The sequence below is a fragment of the Phocoena phocoena genome, chromosome 11 (assembly GCF_963924675.1).
Source record: "Phocoena phocoena chromosome 11, mPhoPho1.1, whole genome shotgun sequence".
Lineage (NCBI taxonomy): Eukaryota > Metazoa > Chordata > Mammalia > Artiodactyla > Phocoenidae > Phocoena > Phocoena phocoena.
Window position 1 is genome coordinate 30,714,333 of NC_089229.1, and position 23,216 is coordinate 30,737,548.

The window sequence follows — 23,216 nt, forward strand, 5'->3', positions numbered from 1 at the left end:
GCATCACGAAGGGAAGTGACTCAGCCTAAGTTAGGGGCTGACTCAATAGACATTGTTCATTCATTTCTCAAAAATGAACATGCCAGGCACTAGATAGGAGTAGGGGGTTGAGAGGGAGGAGGATGAATGTGGGTTATAATGATAAGCAAAAGCTATCATGGAAAGTTACGTAGTACAGTGACAGTATGAATTGTGGGCATTTGACTAAGTCAGGAGTATAGGTGAGGCGAAATCAGAGAAAGTTTCCCTGAAAAAGTTGTTTTAAGCTGAGATATAAAACCTTGCTATTCAAAATGTGGTCCATGGTTTGTTTGAGCATCACCTGGGAGCTTCTTAGAAATGCAGAGTCTTGGGTCCCACCCCAGACCTACTGCATCAGACTCTGCATTTTAATAAGATCCCCAGGTGATTTATGTGTTCATTAAAGTTTGAGAAGTGCTGATCTAAAGCTTCAGTAAGAGTGGATGTGAGAAGATTAGGAGTAGTGGCGTGTTCTAGGCAGAGGGAACTGTGTGTGCAAAGACTGGCTTGCAGGAACCTTGGTATGCTCTAGTGACTGAGAAGAGGGCTGGAGCCCAGGGATAGGCAGGAGAATGTGGTATCAGGACAGCCAAGAGAGGAGTGTTTAAAGAAGATGGGAGTGTCGACATTGCTGAAAGCCAAGAGAAGGATTTTTATAATAATCAATTCAGCAGAAAATTTTGGTTACCTTTTGGAGAGCTTTTTCAATGGACTAATACAGGTGCGAGCCAGTAGGAAGTGAGTTGAACAGTGAGTGGAAGGGGCAGGATGAGCAAAGAGACAGCTAGAATAGATTATTCTTTCTTTTATTGAATACATTTGCTGTGCGTCTATTATATACCAAGCAATGAGAATGCACAGATGAAAGAGTCCAATAATAGTGGTAAATGCCTAAGTTGCTATGGGAGTACATCAGTGGAGTGGTTAAATAAGGAGTGTGTGTGTGTGTGTGTGTGTGCGCGCGCACATGAGCATGTGTGTGAGTGCTAGAAAATTTGGGTGGGGGACAGAAAACTTAATCAGAGATAACTTCCTGGAAATGGTTGAAACTTGAGCTGTTTCTTTAAGAATTTGCCTACCATTATGGAGAACACGGACAGAGTTCAGCATTTGTATAGGTGACAAGGCTTAAGAGGGGATGGTGAATTCAGGGAACCATGACAAGAGCAAATTTGAGTTTTAGGACAGTTACTCTAGAGATGTGATAAAGGAGGGGTTAGAGGGAGGTGAGGCTGGGAGGCATGAAAATTAGGAGGCAAGTGCAGTCATAATCTAGATACGGAGTGGGGGGGTGCTTGATCTTGAGCAGTAACATGGGGGAAATGAAGAAGAGGAGACTGAGCCGTGAGATCTTGAAGAGAAAGAGTTAAGTTCTGTTTACTGATTAGACATGGGAGAGGGAAGACTCTAGAATAGCTCCCAAATTTGAAGCTCCTGAGTAGATAATGGCACTGTTTACCAAGATAGGACAGAGACAGGTCTTGGGTATGGAGCATCCAGGCAGAAGTATAGATCTGGGAATCTTTAATTGATTGATCAAGCCGTGAGGTCCCACAGGGTGATCCCTGAACTGCAGCTTCATACTAAATACGGTAATGATTATGACAAATAGATGATCACCAGTAATCTCATCTCATTCATCAGGAGTGGTAATTAGAAGACTGTTTGCTTGAATAATGCTGGTTATTTGGTGAATACTGTGACTGAAATATAAAGCAGATAAAACTGGTTGCATTTAATGGCTGTAAGTAGCAGACGTGCATTAGTGGTGTCACGGCTTCCTTTTTTAAGAACTTCCTGCTTACTCCTCTGGGTATGTGTTTAGTGTAGATAAATTTTCATGATTCTTAACCACACTTTTAATAAAGTTACAGAATGTAGTTCATATTCTCTTTGACTCATGACATCTGTGAAAAATATTTTTGAACTTTATGGTAGCATTTGAACATTAATTCTCCTGGACCATTTTCCCCATGATAATTGGTTTAAAAAAAAATAAAAGAAAGGAAAATCTTTCTTTATAAAGACAGTCATTTTAAAATTAATTTTTTAATTGAAGTATAGTTGATTTATAATGTGTTAGTTTTGGTTATATATATATATATACATATATATATATATACACACACACTTTTTTTTCAGATTCTTTTCCCTTACAGGTTATTAAAATAATATTGAGTATAGTTCTCTGTGCTATACAGTAGGTCCTTGTTAGTTATCAGTCATTGTTGTTATCCTTTGGTTTCTGAGTTTCTTCCACCAGCAAAATTAGAGAGGAGCAAAACATCCATATCTTTCTATATACAAAAATGTAGGAAAGAAAAATATAGTATGTCTATCAAACAGTAATGTTGTTATCATGGCCTCTTATTTATAATGAAGTATTTGTTACTTCATTATAACAAAGTATTAGTAGAAGTATTTTCTACTCATAAGCTCTTTGTCCTGAAGATTTTATGCCATAAGTTTTCAACTATGTCCAGTTATATAATCTTTATCAAGGGGTTAAATATTTCAGATGAGATTCATAGATTTAAATGCTTGATGTTAGATTGGCTTCCTGTATTATTATTAGGAAATCATTTTTCACGCATTAAATGATGGGACCAGAATTTTTAAAAAGATGTTGTATCTTTGTTTACTAAGTGTTTTTAAAAAGTATTATGTACATTTCTCAGGCAGCTGCCTGAAAATGGAAACTTTTTTCTTTTTTAACTATATCTGAAAATGTCTTAATATTTTGTGTTGGATTTGCTGAACAGTGATTTTCATTTTAAATGTATATTCAGCATATGCTTATCCAGTTACTACTTTATTGAGTATGGCTTGTTCATTTATTTTTTTGAACTTCCACCTGCCCTTAAGTAGCCTGTTAACTTATTTGAGAAACCAGACATAGAAGAATTTTTTTTAATTTGAATATAATGGATAGAAAAATACCTTTAATTCAACAAATTTTATTACTTTATGTATGCCTTACACATAGGAGGCACTCACCATATTGTCAACTATCCAAAAGAAGGTGAGCTATGGCTTCTGCCTTCTAGAAAAGTGCAATTTAGATTTTAGTGGAGTTGGGGGGAGGACACAATTTGATAATATTGATAATGATAGGTAACTGATCACAAACTATAGATTAAACTCTTTACCTGTATTCTCACAGCAACCTTATAATGTAGCCCAGGGTTATTTTCTTCATTTTACAGGTGAGGAAACTAACACTTAGAGAAGCCAAGTAATTTGTCCAAGGTCATACAGTCAGTACACAGAAGAGACAAGATTAAACCCAAGTCCATGTGACTTGATGCCCCATTAATATAGCGCCATATTATATGATAGCATGGATAATTATACAGTATCACAAACAGCAGAAATGCAGGGAAAATTGATAATTACCTTTAAGAAACAAAATTGAATTTTTCTAGAGATCTAGAACAGGCAAATTGCATCTATTTGGGGAAGATGAGGAAAGACTTCATTATTTTGCAAATGCAAATTGAAGTGAACTTACATAAAGTGCACTGTGTATACTGAGATCTCATAGAAAGCTTTCACTCTCTGTCTTCTGAATGATATAATGAACAATAAATAGAAGAGTGGTTCTCAATACCCAGCTGTGAATATACATTACTGTTATAATCACAGTTTTATCATTAATCGTACTAGAATGTTCACATTATGCTAGATGGTGAATAGAACATAAATAAATGTAATATTTGCCCTCTAAAAGATGTTCGGAAAAGCTTGCCAGTTTTCTGGATGTAGCTTTGTTAAATGATTGGATAAATTCCTGCCTTAAAATTGCCTCTTCATAGTATTAAAACACAGTAAAGAAGCTAGTCTTATTGAAGTGAGCAAAGCATGAGTTACTGTGTATGTGCAATTAAAAAAAGAAATTATCTCATGACTTTTAACACACAGCTCACGTCTCCTGAACTCGGCACTTGAAGGGTTTTGAGGAACAGAAAATAGGCCTGTAAAAAAGGTCAAAGAATGGCATTATTTATCTTAAGAGAGCAAGCCCAGGAAATAATTTTTCATAAATTTATTCTAAATAATCCTGACTCTGTGATAATTTTGTGTTTCATAAAAATAATGAGGATAGTTATTTGAGGACAACATTTGGCTTGTTGGTTTGGTCGGCTCTCCGTGTACATTATCATGATACTAAAATGGTGGTGGTGTATTTGCTTTTGCAGCACGTATACTAAAATTGAAAAGATACAGAAAATATTAGAGTGGCCTCCACGAGAGGATAAGTTGAAATTTATTAAATGTTCCACGTGTTTTGGAATATTATGTTTGTAGTTAGGGAGGCTCAGTGTCATAAAGACGTTAGTTCTCCCTGAATAAATCTACAAATTCAAGGCAATTCCAATAAACATCCTATTAAGGTTTTTCAAGAAACCTAAAAAGTTGATTTTATGGCATACATGGAAGAGCGAAGGGCCCAAAATAGGACAATTCTGAAGAAATTTGAAGGTTGGGGACTCTTTAAGCTCTAAGTGTGATATTGTTACACAGAGAGACAAAGAATCCACAATGGAGAGCACATAAGCAGACCCACACAAGTGCAGATGGTTGGTCTATGAAAGGCCTGATTTTGTAGACCCATGAAGATGGGTTTGTCACTAAGTCAACTGTTCAATAAATGTTGTTTCATATAGCTAGCTATATGAAAAATAAAAAATTATGTTCTTACTTTTAACCACAAATGAACTCAATACCAGATGGGTTAAAGGCTTAAGTGTGAAACCCCATACTTCAAAACTTCTAAAGGAAAACAGAAGAATATATTTATGTATTCTGGGTAGGCAAGGATTGCTTAAGCAAAATATAAAATGTACGAATCATAAAAGAAAAAGTTTAATAAATTTGACTACATTTAAAACAAAAAAACTTCTGTAAAAAATCCCATAAAAGTGAACACAATCCACAGAGTAGGGGATGTATTACACATATAAACAAAGTATTGGTATCCATAATATATAAGCAACTTTTTAAAATTTTTATTGAAGTATAGTTGAATTACAATGTTGTGTTAATTTCTGCCATATAGCAAAGTGATTCAGTTTACATACATACATACATACATATATATATACACACACACACACACACACACACACATTCTTTCCATTATGGTTTATCACAGGACATTGAATATAGTTCTCTGTGCTCTACAGTAGGACCTTGTTGCTTATCCATTCTCTATATAACAGTTTGCATCTGCTAATCACAAGTTCCTACTCCATCCCTCCCCCACCTCCCTCTCCCCTTGGCAACCACCAGTCTATTTTCTATATCCCTGATTCTGTTTGTTTCATAGATAGGTTCATTTGTGTCATATTTTAGATTCCACATATATGTGATATCATATGGTATTTCTCTTTCTTACTTTACTTAGTATGATAATCTCTGGTTGCATCCATGTTGCCACACATGGCATTCTTTTTATGGATTAGTAGTATTCCACTGTATATATGTACCACATCTTATTTATCCATTCATCTGTCGAAGGACATATAGGTTGCTTCCATGTCTTGGCTGTTGTGAGTAGTGCTGTTAAGAACATAGGGATGTATGTGTCTTTTTGAATTATAGTTTTGTCTGGATATATGCCCAGGAGTGGGATTGCTGGATCATATGTAGTTCTATTTTTAGTTTTCTGAGGAACCTTCATACTGTTTTCTACAGTGGTTACACCAACTTACATTCCCAGCAACAGTGTAACAGGGTTTCCTTTTCTCCACATGCTCTCCAGCATTTGTTATTTGTAGACTTTTAAATGACGGCCATTCTAATTGGCGTGAGGTGGTACCTCATTGTTGTTTTGATTTGTATTTCTCTCTATAGAAGGAACTCTTAAATATAAATTAGAAAAAAGAAGCAGACCAACTAAAAAGTGGACAGAGGACTTAAATAGGTAATTTGCAGAAGAATGATCAATATACACATAAAATATGCTCAAGTTACCAATAATCAAGGAAACAAACAATGAAATTAAAACCATGGGATACCATTTCCTGCCCATAATTTTGTTAAAATTTAAAATGCCTGACAATCAAATATTTTTGACTTTGTAGAAAAAGGGAGGATTTTCTTCTGCTCATGGAAGAGTAAGTTGATTCTACCATTTGGGAAAGTATCTGGTAAAACTATAACTGAACTATGACACGTTAGAGGAACTCACCTACCTGTGTACAGGAGACATTTATAAGAATGCTTACTGTGGAATTCAGTGCTAGTTAACAGTACAAAGGACACATAAATTGTGGAATACCCAATCAATGGAATACTATTTGGCAAGGAAAATAAGTGAAGTAGACCTACCTGCAACACCATAGACAAACCCAACAATGTTGGTTAACAGAAAATACTAAAGAGATCTAATACTATTTTATGTGAAGCTTGAATACACACAAAAGCAATACTGCTGTTTAGGGATGTCTACCTATGTGATAAAAGTAAAGGGACATAGATTGGGATGATAGACACTATTCAAGATGGTGGTATCCTTTAAGAGGGAAAGGCAGGGAGATAGATCATAAAAGGGTATACTTTGTTTCTTAAGGTAGGGGAGAGGGTTGCTTTATTATTCTTATATCTCTTCATTGAATTTAAAAAATTTTTTACTTTATTGTAGTTGATTTACAATGGGTTAATTTCTGCCATACAGCAAATTGATTCAGTTATACATATATATACCTTCTTTTTCATATTTTCCATTATGGTTTATCACAGGGTATTGAATATAGTTGCCTGTGCTATACCGTAGGACCTTGTGGTTTATCCATTCTACATATAATAGTTTATATCTGCTAATCCCAAATTCCCAATCCATTCCCCCCCCCCACCCTTTTGGTAACCCAAAGTATGTTCTCTATGTCTGTGAGTCCGTTTCTGTTTCATAGATAGGTTCATTTGTGTCATATTTTAGATTCCACATATAAATGATACCATGTGATATTTTTCTCTTTCTGACTTACTTCACTTCGTAGTTTTATTTTCAACGAATTTTTGAAAGCAAAATTGGAACTTAAAAAATCAGTTATTATGAGATAAAAAGAGGGATTACAGATTCATTCAGAAATGTTAGTGTTGCAGTGAGGTTGCATTGCTTATTCATGCCTGTATTAATTTCACTTGATTGCTGTTCTGTATGCAAAGAAGGGGGCAGCTTTCTGAAAGGTGAACAGATGGCTTTTTTGAGACATGATGTGGGTGAAACTAAACCAAATGTGGTTTTCCAAGTCAAACTTCAGTTTTCTCCAAGATGTAATCCTTACTTGAATGTAAAATATCTGTTAAAAAAGTACATCATTGTACAATATAAGTTATTACCTGCCTCAGAATTTAGATTCACACATGCACACACCTTTTTTGAACATAGTAAGGTATCGCTATAAATAATGGTTGATTTCTGCCCTTGTCATTTCAGCAACTTGCATAAAATATTCTTGTTGATTCTATATGGAAGAGATAATAAGAATGAATCCCTTATTCTGTAGGCCTTTGGGGTATAACAGCAGGATTCACAAAAGATGTAATGACTACTTGTTTTCTCTTTGGAATTTACAGAAAGTTTTATTGGTATTCTACTTGTCTAGAACACTGGGATTAGAATTTTTAGTTTTATATTAACTCAGAAGAGAGAGTACTAATTCTAGTTCACTGACTACCTGCTGTCTCCCTCCACCTCCCCCAGATAATTCTGGTAAGTACTTTATCATTAATTAAAATTTACCTGGTGCAGTGCACAGTTGTAGACTCAGCATAAGGCATTACAAGACAAATATTCCTTTAAGGGATTCATAGTTTGTGTTTGCCTAATCATGTAAATAGTGAAACATGAAAGGAAATTTTTGTACAGATTTTATTTGTCCTAGCTGTATCCTACCTATTCATGGCTTCAAAAGTAATAAGCTTCTCTGGAGATGATAGTAAAGATTAAAGACAAAGATAGACAGATTTATGGCCTCGGCTGTCATTTTCAAGGGCACTGAATTAATCACTCAGATTTCCTACTTGATAGTTGCATTGGGGCGGGGGTGTTTTTCAAGTCTTCTGACAAACATGAAACGTCCAATTTGGTTTGAAGAAGAAAAATCAAAGCCCTCAGTAAAACCTTATCCCCAAAGCCTCTTTTTCTCTCTTTGAGAAAAAGATGTATGATTTTTCCCAAGGGATAAACAGAAGGCTTTCTCAGCTCAGCGACTTTAGTCTGGGAGACACAAATTTCACATGACATTCTCTGATTTTATCCTAGAAGTATTTTTAAATCAATGAGACTGGATCAGGTGGGTATGTTCCTACAAGGATATACAATACACTGTGCAGATGTAACATAGAAGAGATGTGGTTTTCTTCTTCAGGATCAACAGCCTTCTCTTCTTAAGAGTTTTAGAAATTGGGAACGAATCCTGTGTTGTGGTCCTGTGACAGCCCCACATGGGTGACTCCATAGCTCTTCATTCTGTTTTTCTGATTAATCCATCCACTTCTTGGTTAACACTGGCTTTTGATCTCAAAGACAGAGCAACACTCTGAGTCACTTCTGAAAGACAGCCATCCTCTCTTGGTCAGGATTCTCAGATGAACTCAGTGACTGTCTAAATCCTTTGTGTTAATGGTAAACTCAGTGTAAAGCCTCCCACGCACTGGCCACCACTTCCTCTAGTCCTTCAGTTTTGATAACTCATCAACCCCAGAAGGACCTCCAATCCACTGAGCCTCTGCCTTTTCATTGCCCACCTTCTGTGTCTGTGTGTCTCGCCTTTATGGGCTTAGATTCTATAGTCCATCATCGTAGCCATACCCTTGCCCCTTTCTCTCTCCTTTGTACTCACCCCAAAAAACTTCAGCCTGGTTAAATCTTTTTTTTTCTGCCGACTCTGTACCTACACCCAAGCAACTGAATTCAACTAGACAGCCATGCTGACTGATCTCCCTTTAAATTTATTTATACAAAGCTCCAGGGGCACTCAGTACTGCCTAGCAATCCATTTACCAAGTAGTTATCTCCTCAGCGTCCTGTGACATCAGTGCTCTCTTTCTGTTCGATCTTTTCCATCAGCCCACGTTTGTAATGTATTTCCCATCTTTAAAAAGGAAAACTTCATTTGACCCCTCATCCCTTTCCAAGTCCTGTCTCATTGCTCTGCTCCCCTTTATAGCAAAACTCCTCGAAAGAAAGGCATATATTCAGTCTTCATTTCTTCACTTTCTACTCTTCTGAATCCACTTCAGTTAAACTTTTGTCCCCACCATTCCACTCATGTCAAGGTCCCAGTATTCATCCGAATCAGCCTTTCTATAGGACTTGGTCTTAGTGATCACTCCCTTCCCCTTGAAACTTTTTCCTTACCTACCTTTGGGTCCAGTACCCCTCCTACCTCATGGGTCGCTAGTCACCTTTCCTGCTCCTTCTCTTCCTGCCTTCTAAAGTCTTCGCAGCTGTTCTTTTGTTTGGCTTCTCCCTCTTGTTTGATCATAGAGCCATGGCTGTAAATAGTTATATGCCGGATACCCCAACTCCAAGGGAACAGAAGCTTCTGCAATTGGTACCCTTCCAGACCTTGCCTTATGTACCTCTTCACCTGGCTGTTCATTTGTATCCTTTATAAAAACTGGTAAATATATGTATATATATTCCGATAACTCCCAAATTTATATCTTTAGCCCCAACCTCTCCACAGAAATCTAGAATCATATATTTCCAATTGTATTCATGATTCTTCCCCTTGGAGGGCTCATAGGCATCCCAAACTTAACATGCTCCCAATTTAAAAAATGCATCATCAGTGGAGCTAAGTCATAATGTAACACCTTGCCCAGCTTTATTTTTCTTCATAACCATGGTTACTACCTGACATTACATCACATATCTATATATTTATTCACTGGAATATAACCCCATGTCAACAGGGTCTCTTTTTTTTTTTTTTTTTTTCTTTTGCGGTACGCGGGCCTCTCACTGTTGTGGCCTGTCCCGTTGCGGAGCACAGGCTCCAGACGCGCAGGCTCAGCGGCCACGGCTCACAGGCCCAGCCGCTCCGCAGCACGTGGGATCTTCCCGGACCGGGGCGCGAACCCGTGTCCCCTGCATCGGCAGGCGGACTCTCAACCACTGCGCCACCAGGGAAGCCCAACAGGGTCTCTTTTGTGTAATCATTTCTTGTGTTAGGCAGAGTAGTGGTCCGTAAAGATGTCCAAGTTCTCATCCCCAGAATCTGTGAATATGTTTCTTTACACGGCAGAGGGGCTTCGCAAATGTGATTAAGGATCTTGAGATGGGGAGATTATCCTAGATTACGGTCCAATACAGTCACAATGGTCCTCACAGAGGAAGAGGGAGGCATAGGAATCAGAGAAGTAGAGATTGGAGTGATGCAGCCTAGAGCCATGAATGTAGGCAGCCTCAGGAGCTGGAAGAGGCAAGGACAGATTCTCCCCTGGAGCCTCCAGAAGGAGCACAGCTCTGCTGACACCTTGATTTTAGCCCCATAAAATCTATTTGGACCTTCAGAACTACAAGATAGTAAGTAAATTTGCGTTGGTTTAAGCCACTAAACTTGTGGTAATTTGTTACAGCAGTGGTAGGAAACTAATATACTCCTATATCTCTGGCACCTAGAATTTTCCTGGCACATAGGTGCTAAGTAAAAACAATTTTGTTTGAATACATGGTATGTCTTCATTGTTTTGTATCCCATATAAAGATTATTGGACTTTCTAATCCCTATTCTAATTGTTATTGTTGAAGATAAATGATCCATTCTTTCTTTGAAAAGCAATATTTGCTTTTATTTTTGTCCAGGCAAAAGGTATTTTTTGTTATCCTGGTCTGTTTCAGGCAGGCATTTTATAAGAGTGTGTGTGTAGTGATTTAAAAAATCTCAGAATGTCAGGAATGGAACAGACTTTTAAAGGGCATTCAGTTTGAATTTCCTGATCCGATGTTTGTATACTTCTCACAATATCCCTGATAAGTGATCATCCCTAGTCTACTTTAGAACCTTCAGTGATGGGAAACTCACTTTAGCTAGAGGGATCAAGACCACTTTGGGATAGACTTTGCTGACTTTGGTCTGTTTTGTTCTCTACTTACAGAATTAAATCAAAACTAGAAAGGTTAAGTATAAGCCCAAACTGACTTATTTTAACCCATTTATTAAATATGTATCTGCAGTTCAGGTCACTGCTTATCTGTACACGTGAAGTACCTCCTTTTGCATGTTCACACTTGTCAGAAGATCCTTATGCTATTTCACCAGAAACCATCAAATACACTTTTGGGGGATAAAAATCAAGAAGTGATTTGCAGTTAAGTGATAAATGCTTCCATTACTCCCTCATTATGCCTTTGAGGAGGCCTAAGATAGTAATTTTTAGTAGAGAATCGTACTGGCTTGACTTTGAGTTTATATCAATAGTTCTCTCCAAATACTGTCAAATTATTAATATTTACATTTTGAGGATGGCTCAGCAGATGCAGGACGGTCAGTTGAATTCAGTTCAACAAATGTTAAGCCCTGTATGTGACTCATGCACTATGCTAGGCACCTGAGGAAGAAAGATGACCAAGTTATGGCTCCTACCCTCGAGAGTAATCCCCATGACCTGGTAGGGAATATTAGACATGAAAGCACAAATATAATGAGAAGTGATGAATGCTCTACCAATGGCATGAACAAAGACTTATGAGAGTGTATGGTGTTAGAGAATGTTCTAATTTCACTCCTTTACATGTAGCTGTCCAGTTTTTTCAGCACTACTTATTGAAGAGACTGTCTTTTCTTCATTGTATGTTCTTGCCTCCTTTGTTGTAGGTTAATTGACCATAAGTGCGTGGGTTTATTTCTGGGCTTTCTATCCTGTTCCATTCATCTATATTTCTGTTTCTGTGCCAGTACCATAGTGTTTTGATGACTGTAGCTTTGTGTATAGACTGACGTCAGGGAGCATGATTCCTCCAGCTCTGTTTTTCTTTCTCAAGATTGTTTTGTCTATTCTGGGTCTTTTGTGTTGCACACAAATTTAAAAATTATTTGTTCTAGTTCTGTGAATAATGCCATTGGTAATTTGATAGGGGTTGCACTGACTCTATAGATTACCTTGGGTAGTATAGTCATTTTGACAATATTGATTCTTCCAGTCCAAGAACATGGTATATCTTTCCATCTGTCTGTGTCATCTTTGATTTCTTTCATCCGCGTCTTGTAGTTTTCAGAGTACAGGTCTTTTGCCTCCTCGAGAGTGAAGTGGTGCCAGTGATTAGTTCTGACTTGCCAGCCCAGACAGTTGAGTGGGTAAGTAGGAAGGGTAGTAGAAGGGGGAGAGAAGAGGCGAGGAAGAAAGAGAATAAATATAATGCATGAACTTCCATATGTAATTGGGCACCACAGTATCTTGAATGTTTCATTGTTAATGATATAAATAGTAGTAGTTTAAATGTGTAGACCTTGATTACATTGTTGAATGGTTAATTTCCCAATAAAAATTTACTTGCAAATGCCACAATTTTCACTTTCTGTTGATGCATTAAAAGAATTCATTCTCTAATGTGACAAATGAAACTTTATGCATTAAAATTAATCATGGCATTTAAACAACCTGTTAAGAGTCGTTTGTCCCCAGAATGTGACAGGTTTTATATATAGCTCTCAGGACTATCAGAGTAGTTTGCATCAGTCAACTCTGTATTTTTTACTCTATTATATATGTTCAGAGGGAAAGTGGAGCCTTTTAACCTGTAGAGATAAGGATTTCTTAGCCACACACATTCATTCTGTGCACTTGGTGAGGCTGTATTTCCCATCTTTGAGATGGCAACCATGAGTTTATCCAAGGAGAACTTAAGCGTGGTAACTGCCCTGCCATCCATTTGAAGGAATTGGTTCCCTGGAGAACTGTAAGCTCCGTGAAGGAAGGTACCATATCTTATTTGTTCTTTGCTGTAGCTTTAATGCCTACGTATAGGCGGCCTTCATTTGCTGAATCAATCAATGAATGTTATTGTTACCCTGCTGTACTTCAAGTGTCTGCAAAAAAAGTAAGAGGTAAGGGAACATGTGTGATTTCTTCCTTTTATGGACTTCCAAAGCATTTGTTCTGTTCTTACAGTCATTTGCTTGTGTTTCTTGCTTATTCACTGCCGGTATATGCCAGGCACTGCAGGGGATCCCGGCCTTGCTCTGTCTTAATTCTCTCCCCATAATAGAGACTCCTCCTTGATTGCTGGTATCACATTGTACTCACATTTAACATTGGTAAATGCTTAGTATAATGTCAGTGTTCAGTAAGCATTCACCCAAAAAATGAATATTAGCAACTCTGAAGTAGGAGAGGACCTCAATGTACTGGGAGCAAGCAGGTACTGCAGCCTCATTTGCTAGACTTTTAATAACCCAGAATCTTAAACATATTTTTTCCCTTTTCATTTTTTTTTAAAATTTTATGAATGAGAGCATTGAAACTTCCCCAAGCTGTGCATCTTGTTCTTTTCCTGTACAAACAGGAAGCAAAGGCAGGCTTGGTCGGTGGGAAAGAATCTGCTCATATCTAGGTCCAAATAGCTTTGAGAGACCAGAGAACAGATCTGTCAGTTGGCTAATGTGGGATGGAGATCTCGTACTTTTTTTCTCTCTCTGCCCATACCCTTTTCCCTTTTCTATTCATCTTTATGTGTCATATGATAGTATATATATATATATATATATATATATATATATATGTATATATATATATACTTTTTTTGGGGGGTCCCAAACAAGAAAACTATTGTTAAGGTTTTCTGCCTAGACTGTCTACGGCCTTAAATCTTTCTTTGCCCATTTCCTACTGCCCTTTCTTCACTAACCACCCTGACTGCAATCCCCCAGGGTTTGATGACCAATTTGTTAATTAGATTGAGGCCTTTTCCCACGAAGGGCCGGAGCTGCTACTACAATTAGTTATATTTGCGACCATGTGTGTACATACTTAGGTATGTTGTGATCCGTGTAAAAAAGACTGTCCTGGTCATAGAGAGTTTGGTTTCCATCTGTGAGAGCGGTGATAAACTCTGCATGTGAGTGGTTAACATATTCAAAAATATTTATGTTTCTGCTAAATCCAGGGGGTACAGTGGTCAGAAGAGTAGGCATAGCACAGTCTAGTGAGGGAGACAGACAATAGAGAAGGAAAAGACAACTCTGATCAGTTACAGAAGAAGACATCAGGAGGCCATGGTAGCCAGTAGACAGACCACCTTCATTAGGGTGGCCAGGGACTACTTTTCTGAAGATGTGACAATTAAGCTGAAATTTGGAGATCAAAAAAGATTCAGTCATGCTAGGAGGGCAGAGAAGGCACAGCAGAAGCAATGTTAAAAAAAAAAAAAAAAAAGTCTGTCTTTTGAGCAGGAATTATTTATTTTAAGGTGAGGATGGCTGTGCATGGCCATCCATACAATGTCCCCAGTCAATGAAGTGGCTGCCTAGGACCAGGATGCAGACTGTGACTGTGAGACAGGACTTCTTGGTGAATTCTTCAGATATTCCATACTCACTTTTACACTGCTTTCATTTCATTGTTTGCCACCAGCCAATAGCTGGGGACCCTGGTAGATAAGTGCTGTAGGTTGTTTTCTAAGTTCCCTTAGCTCAGGACATGAATAAGTAGGTCATAGGTGCTTCTGGGCCCAGCTAATGAGTGGCATTAAAAATCCTTTATGTGAACTTGTTCTGTGATCTGTGATTGCTAGGAGTTTTGCTTCTGAACATTTCAAGGACAGTTTTAGATTTTCTTCATCACACAGAGTTCAGTAATTCAAAGCATTACTAATAGGATTCTTTGGGGGGTGTGGATTTTAATGAGTGCTTTCTGCCCAAAAAAGTCATTTTCATTCAGGTATTTTAGGTTCAGACCCTAATATTGTCAGGTATATCACAAAGGTGGAAAACTGTGGGTACAGAGCATAACTGCTCAGAGACCAGGATGGTTTTGGAGATAAACATAGGCTGGTATGCAACAAAACAAAAGTAGAAAAGATAAGGTACCAAATAACTGAAGGTACCAGAACATAAGCTTTAGGAGAGCAGAGTCTTGGGGCCTGCCACCCACTGCTAGGTTCTCACCATTGAGATCTGCGCCTCACACAGAGCGAGGCTCCAGAAGTATTTGTTAAGTGAACAAACAAAAAGAACCTGAGCAGATACACTCAGCTGGGTAGGAGTAATAAGATGTGTTTTATGCATATTTTAAAATAAGTTTGAACTGGGGGTGGTGGATTTTGAGTTTGTTTTTATTATTTTCAACAGATGATGAATTAGTAAGATTATGACAGAGGGAAATTTGAAAGTTTTCATCTTCCTAAAAATGGTTGGGAAGATCATGCAGAACAGTGGCTTTGATCCCAAGGTTACAATACCCAGAGTGCTTTGGCATCTCTTAGATCTATGATTGGTTATGTTTCATACACCTTTCCTACCTGTGTGAGCTTGGGCGAGTTATTTAGTCTCTCTGTATCTCTGTTTCCTAGTTTGAAAAATGAGAATAATAGTAGAACAGAACGTACCTGATCGGGTTATTGTGAAGATTAAACCAGTTAACATGTGTAAAGCACTTGAAACAATGCCAAGTACACAGTAAGCTCTGTACTTGCTGATTGTCACCATCATCATCACCACCACCACCATCATCATTAGAAGTACACATGCCATGTTTGAGGTACCTTCTGTCTGGAACTCTCATATGCCAGTGACAACCAGGAATGAAAAACTGATTAAAATTTTTTTTTAATTCTGTGATGCATATATTTGGATTCTTTGTTCTTAAAATAGCTTTAATGAGGTAATTCACATACTAGAAAACTTGCCGTTTTAAAGAGTACAATTTAATGATTTTTAGAATATTCACAAAGTTGTGCAACCATCACTGCTGTCTAATTTTAGAATGTTTAATCATTCCAAAAATAATTTTAGAGTATTTTCATCACCCACATACCCATTACCGACCTCTGCCCATTCTTCCCTCCTCCCAGCCCCTGGCAACCACTAATCTCAGTCTGTCTTCCTGTATTTGTCTATTCTGACTATTTCATACATATGGAATCACATAATATGTGGCCTTTGTGTATGGCTTCTTTAACTCAGCCTACTGTTTCCAAGGTTCATCGTGTTGTAGGATGTATCAGTACTTCATTCTTTTTTTGTGGGTAACTGATATCCATTGTAAGGATAATACCACATTTTGTTTTTCCATTAATTATCACAACATTCTGATGTATATAGGTTGTTTCCATTTTATTGGCTATTCTAAATAATGCTGCTGTGTATTCATGTACAAGTTTTAGGTGGATATATGTAAAGGATGTCATTTCTCTTGGGCATATACCAAGGAGTGGAATCACTGGGTCATAGTAATTCAATGTTTAATGTTTTGAGGAATTTTTCCAAACTGTTTTCCAAAGTGACTGTATCATTTTACAATCCCACCAGCAATGTATGAGGATTCGAGTTTCTCTACATCTTCAGCACTTGTTTTATTCTTTCTTTTTTATTTTAGTCATCCTAATGGGTATGAATTGGTATCTCATCGTGGTTTTGATTTGCATTTCCCTGATAACTAATGATATTGAGTGCCTTTTTATGTGCTTATTGGCCATTTGTGTATCATCTTCTTTAGAGAAATGTCTATTCAAATCCTTTGATCATTTTTAATTGGTTTTTTTTTTTTTTTTTTTTTTTTGCGGTACACGGGCCTCTCACTGTTGTGGCCTCTCCCGTTGCGGAGCACAGGCTCCGGACGCGCAGGCTCGGCAGCCATGGCTCACGGGCCTAGCCAGTCCGTGGCATGTGGGATCTTCCCAGACCAGGGCACGAACCTGTGTCCCCTGCATCGGCAGGTGGACTCTCAACCACTGCGCCACCAGGGAAGCCCCTGGGTTGTCTTTTTATTGTTGAGTTGTAAGAATTCTTTATATGTTCTCATACAAGTCTCTTATCAAATACATGATTTGCAAATATTTTCCCCAATTCTGCGAGATTTGTTCCCACTTTCTTGTTACCTACTGTTAAAAAATATTTATTTGGCTGCGCCGGGTCTTAGTTGAGACATGCGAGATCTTCTTTGCTGCGTGCAGGGTCTTCATTGTGGCATGCAAACTCTTAGTTATGGCACGTGGTATATAGCCGCCTGACCAGGGATAGAACCTGGGCCCCCTGCATTGGGAGCATGGAGTCTTAGTCACTGGACCACTGGGAAGTCCCTCTTGTTGTCTTTTGAAGCACAAAAGTTGTATGTTTTGATAAAGTCCAATTTGTTATTTTGTCATTTGTTAGTTTGGTATTGTATCTAAGAAGCTTCAGTCTAATCCAAGGTGAGGAAAATTTACTCCTATGTTGTCTTCTAAGATTTGTATTGTTTTAGCTCCTGTAGTTAACTTTATGATCCATTTTGAGTTAATCCTGTACATGGTGTGAGGTAGGGGCCCAAATCCATTCTTTTGAATTTAAAAACACAGTTTTCCCAGCACAGTTTCTTGAAAAAGACTGTTATTTTCCATTAAATTATCTTGGCAACCTTGTCAAAAATCAATTGACTGTATATGGAAAGGTCTATCTATTCCATTGATCTATATGTCTGTCCTTATACCAGTCCCATGGCTGTCTTGATTACTGTAGTTTTGTAGTGAATTTTGAAACTGGGAAATGTGAGTCTTGAAATGTGTCCTTCAATATTCTTTTGGCTATTCTGGGTTCCTTGCATTTCTATATGCCTTTTAAGACCCCCATGTCAATATCTTTTAAACAGGCAGCTGGGATTTTGATGGGGATTGTATACCTGTATATATCAATTTGGAGAATATTGCCATCTTAACAATATTAAGTCTTACATTCCATGAACATGGGGTATGGAATGTCTTTTCATTTATTTAGGTCTTTAATTTCTTTCATTGATGGTTTATTTGTAGTTTTTGGTATATAAGCCTTGCACTGTTTTTGTTAAATTGATTCCTAAACATTTTATTCTTTTTGATGCTCATGTAGACTGAGTTGTTTTCTTAATTTTATTTTTAGATTTTTATTGCTCTATGTTTGGAGGGCTTATTTGTTTTATTGTGGTAAAATATACATATCGTAAAATTGACCATTTTAACCATTTTTAAGTGTACAGTTCCCTGGCATTAAGTATTCACAATGTTATGTACCCATCACCACTATTTTGAGATCTTTGTCATCATTTCAAACAGAAACTCTGTCCTCATTATGGGTACATAAGCTCCATGTTTCTTCTCCCCTCCAGCTCGTGGTAACCTATACTCTCTCTGAATTTGCCTATTCCAGGTACCTCATATTAATGGAATCATACGGTATTTTCTTTTGTGTCTTGTTTGTTTTCACTTAGTATGTTTTCAAGGTTCATCCATGTTGTAGCATGTAGTAGAATTCTATTTATTTTTATGGTTAAATAATATTCAGTTGTATGTGTGTACCACATTTTGTTTATACATTTATTTGTTGATTGATACTGGGTTGTTTTTATCTTTTGACTATTGTGAATAATGCCACTATGAATATTGGTGTACAAGTATCTGTTCAAGTCCTTGCTTTCAGTTCTTGTGGATATATACTCAGGAGTGGAATTGCTAGATTGTATGCTAATTCTGTGTTGCAACCTTTTGAGGAATAGCCAAACTGTTTTCCACATCAGGTGACCACTTTATATTCCCACAGCAATGCATGAGGGTTCCAATTTCTCCACCAACGCTTATTATTTTCATTTTTTAAAGTAATAGTTTTTTATTTTATATTGGGGTATAATTGATTTACAATGTTGTGTTAGTTTCAGGTGTACAGCAAAGTGATTCAGTTATACATATATAATCTCCATTCTTTTTCAGATTCTTTTCCCATGTACGTTTTTACAGAATATTGAGTAGAATTCCCTGTGCTATAAGTAGGTCCTTGTTGATTATCTATTTTATATATAGTAGTGTGTAGATGTTAATCCAAAACTCCTAATTTATCCCTCCCCCTGACCTGTCCCCTTTGGTAACCATAAGTTTGTCTTCAAAGTCTGTGAGTCTGTTTCTCTTTTGTAATTAAGTTCATTTGTATCATCCTTTTAGAGTCCACATATAAGTGATATATATTTATCCTTCTCTGTCTGACTTACTTCACTTAGTATGATAATCTTTAGGTACATCCATGTTGCTGCAAATAGCATTATTTCATTCCTTTTTATGTCTGAGTAATATCTCCTTGTATATATGTACCACATCTTCTGTACCACATCTTCTTTATCCATTCATCTGTCGATGAACATTTAGGTTGCTTCTGTGTCCTGGCTATTGTAAATAGTGCTGCAATGAACAATGGGGTGCATGTACCTTTTCGAATTATGGTTTTCTCCAGATATATGCCCAGGAGTGGGATTGCTGGGTCATATGGCAGTTCTGTTTTTAGTTGTTTTGTTTGTTTGTTTTGTGGTAAGCGGGCCTCTCACTGTTGTGGCCTCTCCTGTTGCGGAGCACAGGCTCCGGACGTGCAGGTTCAGTGGCCATGGCTCATGGGCCCAGCCACTCTGCAGCATGTGGGATCTTCCTGGACCGGGGCACAAACCCGTGTCCGCTGCATTGGCAGGCGGACTCTCAACCACTGCACCACCAGGGAAGCCCTGTTCTTAGTTTTTTAAGGAACCTCTATACTGTTCAATTTTTTATAATAGTTTCAGAATAGTTTCAGAAAGACAGGTATTAACTCTTCTCTAAATGTTTGATAGAATTCACCTGTGAAGCCATCTGATTCTGGACTTTTCTTTGTTGGAAGATTTTTAATCACAGTTTCAATTTCAGTACTTGTGATTGGTCTGTTTATATTTTCTATTTCTTTCTGGTTCAGTCTTAGAATATTATACCTAAGGATTTTTCCATTTCTTCTAGGTTGCCCATTTTATTGGTATAGAGTTGCTTGTAGCAGTCTCTTATGATCCTTTGTATTTCTGTGGTGTCTGTTGGAACTTTTTTCATTTCAAATTTTATTGATTTGAGGTCTCTCCTTTTTTTTCCTTATGAGTCTGGCTGAAGGTTTATCAATTTTATTTATCTTCTCAAAGAACCAGCTTTTAGTTTCATTGATCTTTTCTATTGTTTTCTTTGTCTCTATTTTACTTCCCCTCTGATCTTTATTTCTTTCCTTGTACTAACTTTGGGTTTTGTCTGTTGTTCTTTCTCTAGTTGCTTTAGGTATAAGGGTAGGTTTATTTGAGATTTTTCTTGTTTCCTGAGGTAAGACTATCACTGTAAATTTCTCTGCTTTTGCTGCATCCCATAGGTTTTGGAACATCGTGCTTTCGTTTTCATTTGTCTCTAGGTATTTGTTGATTTCCTCAGTGATCCATCGGTTGTTTAGTAGCATATTGTTTAGCCTCCACGTGTTTGTGTTTTTTAGTTTTTTTCCTTGTAGTTGATTTCTAATCTCATAGCATTGTGGTCAAAAAAGATCCTTGATATGACTTCCATTTTCTTAAATATACCAAGGTTTGCTTTGTGGCCCAGCATGTAATCTATCCTGGAGAATGTTCCATGTGCACTTGAGAAGAATGTCTATTCTGCTGCTTTTGAATGGAATGCACTATAAATATCAATTAAGTCTATCTGGTCTAACATGTCATTTAAGGCCTGTGTTTCCCTATTGATTTTCTGTCTGGATCTGTTCATTGATGTAAGTGGGGTGTTAAAGACCCCCCCCCATTATTGTGTTACTGTCAGTTTCTCTTTTTGTGGCTATTAGTGTTTGTGTTTGCCTTATATACTGAGATGCTCCTATGTTGGGTGCATATATATTTCAATTGTTATACCTTCTTCTCAGATTGATCCCTTGATCATCATGTACTGCCCTTGTCTCTTGTAACAGTCTTTATTTTAAAGTCTGTTTCTTCTGAGATGAGTATTGCTACTCCACCTTTCTTTTGATTTCCATTTGCATGGAATACCTTTTTCCATTTCCTCACTTTCAGTCTGTATGTGTCCCTAGATCTGAAGTGGGTCTCTTGTAGACAGCATATATGGGTCTTGATTTTGTATCTGTTCAGCCAGTCTGTGTCTTTTGGTTTGAACCTTAAATTCGTTTATGTTTAAGGTAATTATCTATATGTATGTTCCTATTGCCATTTTGTTAATTGTTTTGGATTTGTTTTTCTAGGTCTTTTTTCTTTCCTTCCTCTTTTGTTCTCTCCTGTTGTGATTTGATGACTAACTTTAGTGTTGTGTTGGGATTGCTTTTTCTTTTGTGTGCGTGTGTATCTATTGTAGATTTTCAGTTTGCCATTACCATGAGGTTTTGATATAGCCATATATATATATATAATATATATATCTCACATACAAGATTGTTTCAAGTTGCTGGTCTCTTGATTTCTAATGCATTTCCAATATAGCCTACATTTGTACTCTCCTCGAGATTGCTGGTTTTGATATCGTATTCGTATGTGGATGACTTCTTACCTTTATGTTTGCCTTTATCAGTGAGCTTTCCCATTCGTAATTTTCTCATTTCTAGTTGTGGCCTTTTCTGCCTAGAGAAGTTCCTTTAGCATGTGTCATAAAGCTGGTTTGGTGGTGCTGAATTCTCTTAGCTTTTACTTGTCTGTAAAGCTTTTGATTTCTCCCTCGAATCTGAACCAGAGCCTTGCTGGGTAGAGTATTCTTGGTTATAGGTTTTTCCCTTTCATCACTTTAAATATATCATGCCACTCCCTTCTGGCCTGCAGAGTTTCTGCTGAAAAATCAGCTGATAACCTTATGGGGATTCCCTTGTATGTTACATGTTGCTTTTCCCTTGTTGCTTTTAGTATTTTCTCCTTGCTTTAATTTTTGTCAGTTTGATTAATGTGTCTTGTTGTGTTCCTCCTTGGGTTTATCCTGTATGGGACACTCTGTGCTTCCTGGACTTGGGTGACTGTTTCCTTTCCCATGTTAGGTAAGTTTTTGGCTATTATCTCTTCAGATATTTTCTCAGGCCCTTTCTCTCTCTCTTCTCCTTCTGGAACCCCTATAATGTGAATGTTGGTGTGTTTAATGTTGTTCCAGAGGTCTCTGAGAGTGTCCTTATTTCTATTCATTCTTTTTTCTTTAATATGTTCCATGACAGTGATCTCCAGCAATATATTCCAGCTCACTTGTTCTTCTGCCTCATTTATTCTGCTAATTGATTCCTTCTAGAGTATTTTTCATTTCAGTTATTGTATTGTTCACCTCTTTGATTTTTAAATCTTCTATAGCTCTTTTTTAAACATTTCTTGTGCCTTCATTCTTTTTGTGAGATCTTGGATCGTCTTTACTATCATTACTCTTTTTTTTTTCAGGAAGATTGTCTATCTCCACTTCACTTAGTTGTTCTTCTGGGGTTTTATCTTGTTCCTTTGTCTGGAATATATTTACCTGCCGTTTCATTTTATCTAACTCCTGTGTTTGCAGTCTCCGTTTCTGAGGCTGCAGGTTTGTAGTTCCTCTACCTTCTGGTGTCTGCACCCTGGTGGGTGAGGTTGGTCTAGGGGGCTGTGTGCAGGTTTCCTGGTGGGAGGGACTGGTGCCTGCCCACTGATGGGTGGAACTGCATCTTTTCCCACTGGTGGGCAAGGCCATGTCAAGGGGTGTGTTTAGAGATGGCTGTGGGCTCAGGATGACTTTAGGCAGCCTGTCTGCTGATGGGTGGTGGTGTGTTCCCACCCTGTTGGTTGGTTGGCCCATGGCATCCTAGCACTGGAGCCTGCAGGTTGTTGGGTGGGGCCAGGTCTCAGTGCCAAAATGGCGACCTCCAGTAGAGCTCATGCAGATGAATATTCCCCGGGGCCTCCACCACCATCGTCCTTGTCCCCACAGTGAGCCACAGTCAACCCCCGCCTCCCCAGGAGACCCTCCAAGACCTGCAGGTAGGTCTGGCCCAGGCTCCTGTGGAGTCACTGCTTTGCCCTGTATCTCAGTGCACATGAAACCTTGTGTGGGACCTCCAGGAGTGGAGTCTCTGTTTCCCTCAGTCCTGTGGAGCTCCTGCACTCTAGCCCTACTGGCCTTCAAATCCAAAAGCTCTGGGGGCTCCTCTTCCTCCTGATGCCAGTCCCCCTGGCTGGGGGAGGGCCTGAGATGGGGCTCAGAACTCTGCCTCCTGTGGGAAAACCTCTGTGATATAATTATTTTCCAGTTTGTGGGT

General features: G+C 38.0%; 1 protein-coding gene and 1 non-coding gene across 3 annotated transcripts in view; both read left to right on the forward strand.

Moving 5' to 3' along the window:
* The window catches only part of POC1B (POC1 centriolar protein B), a 102,882-nt gene that overhangs the window by 75,234 nt on the left and 4,432 nt on the right, over positions 1–23,216 (forward strand). The gene's annotated exons all lie outside the window — the stretch shown is intronic.
* LOC136131628 (U6 spliceosomal RNA) lies at positions 4,209–4,310 on the forward strand. Its single transcript, XR_010656365.1, has one exon. It is a non-coding gene; the product is annotated as a U6 spliceosomal RNA (small nuclear RNA).